The following is a 7395-nucleotide window of genomic DNA, read 5'->3' on the forward strand; positions in this document are numbered from 1 at the left end:
GAGACCATCCTGGCTAACACGGTGAAACCCCGTCTCTACTAAAAATACAAAAAACTAGCCGGGCGAGGTGGCGGCGCCTGTAGTCCCAGCTACTCGGGAGACTGAGGCAGGAGAATGGCGTAAACCCCGGAGGCGGAGCTTGCAGTGAGCTGAGATCCGACCACTGCACTCCAGCTTGGGTGGCAGAGCGAGACTCCGTCTCAAAAAAAAAACAAAAAAGATTTTCTTTTGGGGCATAACCTGTGATCTATGTACATCTGTGTACATTTGAGAAGAATGTGTATTCTGCTGTTGTTGGGCGGAGTGTTTTGTATGTGTCCGTTAGGCTCAATTGGTCTACAGCGTTGTTAAAGTTCTTTCTTTTCTTTCTTTCTTTTTCACTTAAGATAAAGATGGGCGCTCTCTAATACTAAGTAAGTGTGCCTGGGATGAGCGGGGCCTCTCTTAGGACCAGGGGACATCTGCCCAAGCGCACTGTGAAATTGAAGCATTAATGCCCAGTGAGGGCCAAGTCAGGACAGTCACAGTAGAGCCAGCAATGGTGACCTCTCCTTCCCAAACCTCTAAGAGGCCCGCTGGGTTTACATGGGTCTGCAAGTCTGCACCGACTCGGCAATGGCCCTGGAGGCAGCCTGTGTGTCAGGGAAACATCAGGGGCATGGCGGCCACCTGCTGTAAGAATAGAAGGCCCTGGGAGCCTAGACAGCCGGCACATCTGACAGAAGCCTGGAACCCGAGCCGCTTCTTCATGTCCTGGCAGAGACCCGGCAGAGATCCATCAGGGACCTCCCACCATTAAACACTGTGCTGGGTTTTGCCTGTTTGGTGGTTTAGTAGGAAAAAAAGAAAAGAAAAAAGAAACAGAAATACATACATACAGACATACATACATACATACTGTCCGAGGATATCCGTTAGTGAGCAGAACAAAATCCTGCCCCCACAGTTTCATTCTGTGACACAGGACCTCAGGTGGGTGAAAGGTACTTTGGTGTCAAACTGGAGGGGAGAGGGATTGGGAGGAGGAGAAGAGGGAGTTTTATTCAGAGAAGTCAAGGAAGACCTCATGAAAAAGACACGTGAGGAACACACAAGGAAGGAGGTGAGAGTCAGATGCAGGGGTCTTGGGTGAGAACATTCCAGGCCAAGGGAGCAGCAGGTGCCAGGCCCCGAGGCCGGGCAGGCCTGGAGCACCAGGCAACCCACGTGCCACATGGAGGTAGTGGCTCTCACCACCATCCTGGCCTCTGGATTCCTTCATATGAGTCACAGAAGAAAAACTTGTTATATCTGAGTATTATTTTTGTGATCTTACTCTTCAACTTAAAACCTTTTTTATTGCAGACATTTTATTTATTTATTTATTTATTTATTTATTTATTTATTGAGATGGAGTCTCGCTCTGTCGCCCAGGCTGGTGTGCAGTGGCATGATCTCGGCTCACTGCAACCTTCGCCCCCGGGTTCAACCAATTGTTCTGGCTCAGCCTCCCTAGTAGCTGGTATTACAGGTGTGCGCTATCACGCCTGGCTAATTTTTGTAATATTGGCCAGGCTGGTCTCGAACTCCTGACCTCAAGTCATCGGCCCACCTTGGCCTCCCACCATGCCTGGCTAGGCTTTAAAATTTTCTGTAGAGTTGAGGTCGTGCTATGTTGCCCAGGCTGGTCTCGAACTCCCGGGCTCACGATTCTCCCGCCTCAGACTCCCCAAGTGCTGGGAGTGCTGGCTCACCACCACGCCCAGTCAAGAAATTTTTTAAAAATTATCATTATCACACCCAACAAAATTAACAGTACTCCCTTAATATCTAACCCCTTATCAGTGTTTCAATTTCTCTTGTCTCAAAATGTCTTTTGTCAGGTGGCTTGTTCCAGTCCGGATTCAGACAAGGTCTTTGTGGTTGCTTCTGTTGTGTCTCCAAGTCCCTTTTGACCTGGACTCCCTCTTTGGTGAATTCCTGTCTGGTGCGGCAGCTCCTGCGCGCTGAGCACCTCTCCTTGCCCCTGAGACCACGCCTGAGACAACACTGAAAACTTCACACACATACAGAGTCTAGGGTTTGGGGGGTGACCGCGTCTTCTTTCTGCCTTTAAGATTAGACACCTGTGTGCTAGAGCAGCCAGGATGACCACAAGCAAGACGCACAGGCACCCACACCAGGGCAGGTGGCGGCGTCTCAATGCATGGATTCACAGCCGGGCTGCACCCCAGTGCTTGGGCCCGCGGCTCTCCGGGGGCTCCACTTTCTGCCCCTGCTCCGCCAACTCCCACCAAACAACCAAATGAGCAAAACAGAACGCAGCACTTCCAAAGGACAGATCCGAACCCTGGGCAGCCCAGCCTTGCCTCCTGAGGTGCAAGAGCAGGGATGCATGAGACCCCGATGATGTGGCGGCCAGCGATGGCCATCCTTTCTAGGACTCACGGGTCTAAGTGAGGCAGGAGAACAGGGTATGGAGGCAGGGAACCTAAGGCCATTTCACGCAGGACTTTCTAGAACTAAATTGAAAGGAAAACTAACTTTCCACGCCTAAGTAACAAAAGGACCAGAAGTTACTCCCTTTGCAAACCCCCACCTTCTCTGTGGGGTCGAAAGGAAATTGGCCGTCCACAACCAATCAGACTCATTGCCGCCAGTCTTCGTTTGCATATTAGTCCAACTTTGTAACTTTCACTTGAGCCTCTTAAGGTTAGCTTTTTGCAACCAATCAGATGTTTGCGCAGGAGTGTGACCTTTGTAACTTCACCCCAGCCTCTGGTTAGCTGCTTTCTGCAACCAATCAGACCGATTTGGGCCACCACTTTATTTACATGAGGGGAGCACATGAGTGGCCAATGGGAAACCTCCAGCGGGTATTTGGACAGAGAAGATTCTGGGGCAGCCCTTGAGCCTGCTCAGGCCGCCCCCACACTGTGGAGTGTACTTTCGTTTTCAATAAATCCCTACTTTCGTTGCTTCCTTCTTCCCTTGCTTTGCCGCACGTTTTGTCTATTTCTTGTTCAAAAAGCCAACAACCTGGACAACGCGCAGTCACGACCCTCTACCGGTAAAACGACCCCTTCCCTTGTACGAGCTCATTTGATGTTCAGCACCTACAAGGTCAAGGCTAATATGAGCTCTACTTTTCAGATGAGGAAACTGAGGCACAGAGCGGTAAAGTACCATAAGTCTGGTGGACAGACCCTTAAACCCAGGCAGCCCTGCCGTGGCGCCCTTTCTTACCCCAGAGCGGGGGTGGGACACACATAAAGCCCCCGGGGAAGCCCCCGGGAGACACAGGAAGGACTGGCTTTAGGAGAGAGAGGGCAGAGGGCAGAGGGCAGAGGGCAGAGGGCAGAGGGTGAGGGTGAGAGTGAAAGGCAGGCCAGGGGCGCAGCGGGGCAGCTCTGGCGCTGGAGCCAAGGAATGGGGCAGCGCCGCTGCGGCTGGGACCGGCCTCCCCACCTGAGCTTCTGTCTGGCGGGAGCGGGCTCCACGGCTCCCCTCCGCCTCCAGCCCCTGAAAAGCAGGACTAGGCTGACCCCAGAGCACCCGGCCGCCCCCACAACCCGCGCCGAGCGCGGACTCCCCAAGCCAGGCATTTCCTCCCGAGGTCCCCCGCAGAGGGATCGCCATTCCTGCTTTGGCGCCGCGAAAGCGGGCTGTTCCCGCCTCCGTCCGCCCCGCTTGGCCTGGCGCCGCCTCCCACTGCCACCGCAGTTGTCCGGATCCGGATTCCTCCCGGGCCGGCGCCTCCTGCTGCTGCCCGGGAACCCCGCGGATGCGCCTCCGGACCCCTGAAACGCGGGCCCGCCGCGACCCCCAGCTCTGCAGCCTCTGCCACGAGGCCCCGCCAGGGCGGCGACGGTTCGCTTCTGCCCGGGCCTCCCTGTGGCTCCGGTGGCTGAGGGGAAGGTGCGGGCGCCCCACACCTGGGGACTGGACTCCGCGCCGGGCCTCGTGCTCCGAAAGGAGGCCCTGGGGCCGCCCTGCTCCTCTGGGCACTTTCTGGCACCGAGTGCGGAGCGAGCCCCCCCGCCGAGCACGGCTGACTCGGTTTCCCCGGCACAGGCTGCTTGCCCGGCGCTGACTCGTTTCCCAGCGACTCCCGAGGGGCGGCGCCCCCTTGCTCGGAGCCGGCGTCCCCGCAGCGCGCCCAGGCCCTGGGTGTGGCTCCCCCCGACGGCCGTGCAGACGGCCCCAGCCCGGCGATCTGGGATTCACAGCGCAAACGGCATTTGAATATTCATTGTGCGCATGCAGCACTTGCCGAAGAACACACAAAGATCTCTCACCACAATTATCTGGCTCCAGCTTTAAAATATGAGCTGTCACTTCTTTCACGGATCTTGTGAGAAAGGAGAGTCTTTTTTTCTTTAACTCTTTTTCCCTTGAACGCAATTACCACCTCATTCATGGCTCTTTGTGGCCACCTAATCTTGGGATTATGCCAGTGACATGACCACAAAGCAGCATGACTGACGTACCTGACAGCTCTGGCGGTGACACGGCGGCCGCAGTGAGAGGCAGCCTTTGTGGAATGAGTTCCACTGCCGCCCGCCTCGCAGGGAAACCGGGCAGGAAGGTGTGGCCCAGAACCGCCCAGGGACCGTCCCCACCCGCGGGAACGCTTGCTGTTAACTCGAGAGCCCTGCACACTGCACCGAGGAGCAAGGATGCCGGGGCACACCTACCTGATTCCCCCATTGTTGGCCAACATCAAACATCTGCACCCCCATTTGATTTGTGACGTACAGTAAAGCAGCCAGGTCTGAGGACTTGTGTCCCACAGTGGAGGCCCTAGTCGGCCTTCCCCAGGCCCTCCCCAGACCGCGCCAGCCTGATACCAATGCAAGCCCTGTGCAGGCACAGCACGTGCAGACACGCCAAGCGCAGGCACAGCACAACACGTGCTGGCAGCAGATCCACTCAACTGTACATGCACTGGGCGCCATGAAGACCCCACACTTTTGATTCCAGCTTAGCACATGGGAACTTACCCTGGGATCAGCCATTCAGAGGGCTTCACTAGCTTCCGGTGTGTTGGGTTGGTTATATTCTCTGACTTTTGGTCTCTCTCCCACCTTTTCAGACCACAGAAATAATACCTATTATTCAAAATCAAAACAGAAAGACGTAACATGAACAACAAACATCCTGCCATCCGCCTTCTCAAAGGCACCCTGCTTTCTCCACCTGCAGATGTTCCCTGAAGTGTTCTCGGTGCACCTGCATCCAGTATGAGTAATTTTCCTTACAGAAAAGTATCACTCTTTACATACTGTTCACATCTTTTTTATTTTATTCTCTTTGTCATCTTTGCATGATTCGCATATTTTAGTAACTGATCTTTAATCAGTTTTAGGGGTAGCCTCATGCTTAGGCTCTGGAAAGGAACTGGCCCACCACCCTCTTGAGCACCCAAGAAAACAAGGGCTTTCTTCATGGTCTAAAGATTTGAATAACTGGAAACATTTAAAACCTCTTAAGTGGCTTAAGATTGCTATTAAACTAACAGAAAGAGGGAAAGACAAACATTTGTCTGCAATACAGCAACCAGCAGCCACACCACTGAAGGTATCCTAGCAAGGGCGGGTGCTGGACAGCAGTCCTGAGCTAAAAAAGACCAGAGAAACCTGTCCAGATCTCTTTCTCACCGAGGACCTCCCGGGTGACCAGCCCAGAAGGTAACTAAACCGCTTCGCTTGCTCAGCCTCCGTTTCCTCACGGTGTACACCAAATTAGAACACACTTCATGTGCAAAGCTAACATTCCTGCGTGAAGCTACCTGGTTAATTCTGAGAACTCACATGCCGCGCTGGTGAGAGAAAACTTGAGTTTTGTTTCTAATTGGAAATGAATAACTGAAATTGTTCTCTCATATCTTCTTCTGGGACTCTTAGTTTTATTTCTAACATGTGATTCACCTGGAAGATATTTTGGGCTAACCCATCTCTTTCTCACTGAAATGTTGCCATTTACCATCTACTAAATTTCTGTGTGTATCTGAGTCTTTCTGGATTCCATTCTGTTTCATTGATCTTTTCACAAGCCAGTCTCACCCAGGCTGCTTTAATTACTGTTAGGATTGGATGTGGCTCCACGAGTTTCCACTGAGAGAAGACCTGGGATTCCAGCAGGCAGAGGCCGACATACAAGCTTAGTTGTTGCTATGTTTCTTCCTAATAGCTTCCCTCCTGAATCAAACCCAACCAGCAAACATGGCAGAAATGGACCACCAGCAGAAGGTGACACATGTCAATCCTGAGGACCGGTCCCTTCCAGAGAGAAAGCCTAGCAACAGGAGGCTCCCACCATCTCTCAGAGGGAGCACACATTTCCTCACCTTGACGTCGACACGAGGAGGCTGACAATGACATCCTGTGTGGCGTGCCCAGGAGAACCAGACGCCATCACTCTCCCTCTTCAGCACATCCTGGCTGTCCTGTTGGCACTGCCATGCCAACCTAAGAACCACTTTTCTACTTGAATCAACACCTTGTAGGTATCATTACTGGAAAGGCATTAAATGTAGAAATTGGTTTAGAGAGAACTGACAGCTTTAGTTATTGTTATCTTCTACTTTAACACAAAATATGCATTCCTGATAAGCTTCACATTCCCAAGGTAAAATCGGGCTAATGGGTAGAGTTAGGGGCTGACTACTCAAAATCTATGCAACTTTGTAACTAACACCAAGAACTGGGCCAGACCAGTAGCTCACGCCTGTAATCCCAGCACTTTGGGAGGCCAAGGTGGAAGGATTCCTTGGGCCCAGGAGTTTGAGACCAGCCTGGGCAACATAGCAAGACCCCTTCTCTACAAAAAATACAAAAATCAGCCAGGTGTGGTGGTGCACCCTGTAGTCCCAGCTACTTGAGAGGCTGAGGAAGGAGGATTGCTTCAGCCCAGGAGTTCAAGGTCCCAGTGAGCCATGATCGTGCCACTGCATTCTGGCCTGGGTCACGAAGCGAGACCCTGTCTCTCAAAAAAAAAAAAAAAAAAAAAAAAATTGCCATAACAACCCTCATAAAATTCTGGCACAGTTAAAAAGACATGTAAAAGCCTGTAATCCCAGCACTTTGGGAGGCCGAGACGGGCAGATCACGAGGTCAGGAGATTGAGACCATCCTGGCTAACACGGTGAAACCCCGTCTCTACTAAAAAATACAAAAAACTAGCCGGGCGAGGTGGCGGCGCCTGTAGTCCCAGCTACTCGGGAGGCTGAGGCAGGAGAATGGTGTGAACCCGGGAGGCGGAGCTTGCAGTGAGCTGAGATCCAGCCACTGCACTCCAGCCCGAGCGACAGAGCGAGACTCCATCTCAAAAGAAAAAAAAAAAAAGACATGTAAAATCCTAATATAGATAGATGCTAAATGTAGAATTTTTTTTTTTTTTTTTTTTTTTTTTTTT

At 52.3% G+C, this 7395-nt stretch overlaps 1 long non-coding RNA gene and 1 pseudogene across 1 annotated transcript; both read left to right on the top strand.

Annotated features, from left to right (window-relative positions):
* The window catches only part of LOC108533100 (WD repeat-containing protein 89-like), an 8218-nt pseudogene extending 6088 nt beyond the window's left edge, over window positions 1-2130 (top strand).
* A 2345-nt stretch (window positions 2131-4475) lies between these two features.
* On the top strand, window positions 4476-6716 carry LOC108533091 (uncharacterized). Its single transcript, XR_001886648.1, has 3 exons — window positions 4476-5020; window positions 5536-5669; window positions 6172-6716. It is a non-coding gene; the product is annotated as an uncharacterized LOC108533091 (long non-coding RNA).
* The last annotated feature ends 679 nt before the right edge of the window (window positions 6717-7395 follow it).

Source organism: Rhinopithecus bieti, unplaced genomic scaffold (assembly GCF_001698545.2).
Source record: "Rhinopithecus bieti isolate Rb0 unplaced genomic scaffold, ASM169854v2 scaffold_11273, whole genome shotgun sequence".
Classification (NCBI taxonomy): domain Eukaryota; kingdom Metazoa; phylum Chordata; class Mammalia; order Primates; family Cercopithecidae; genus Rhinopithecus; species Rhinopithecus bieti.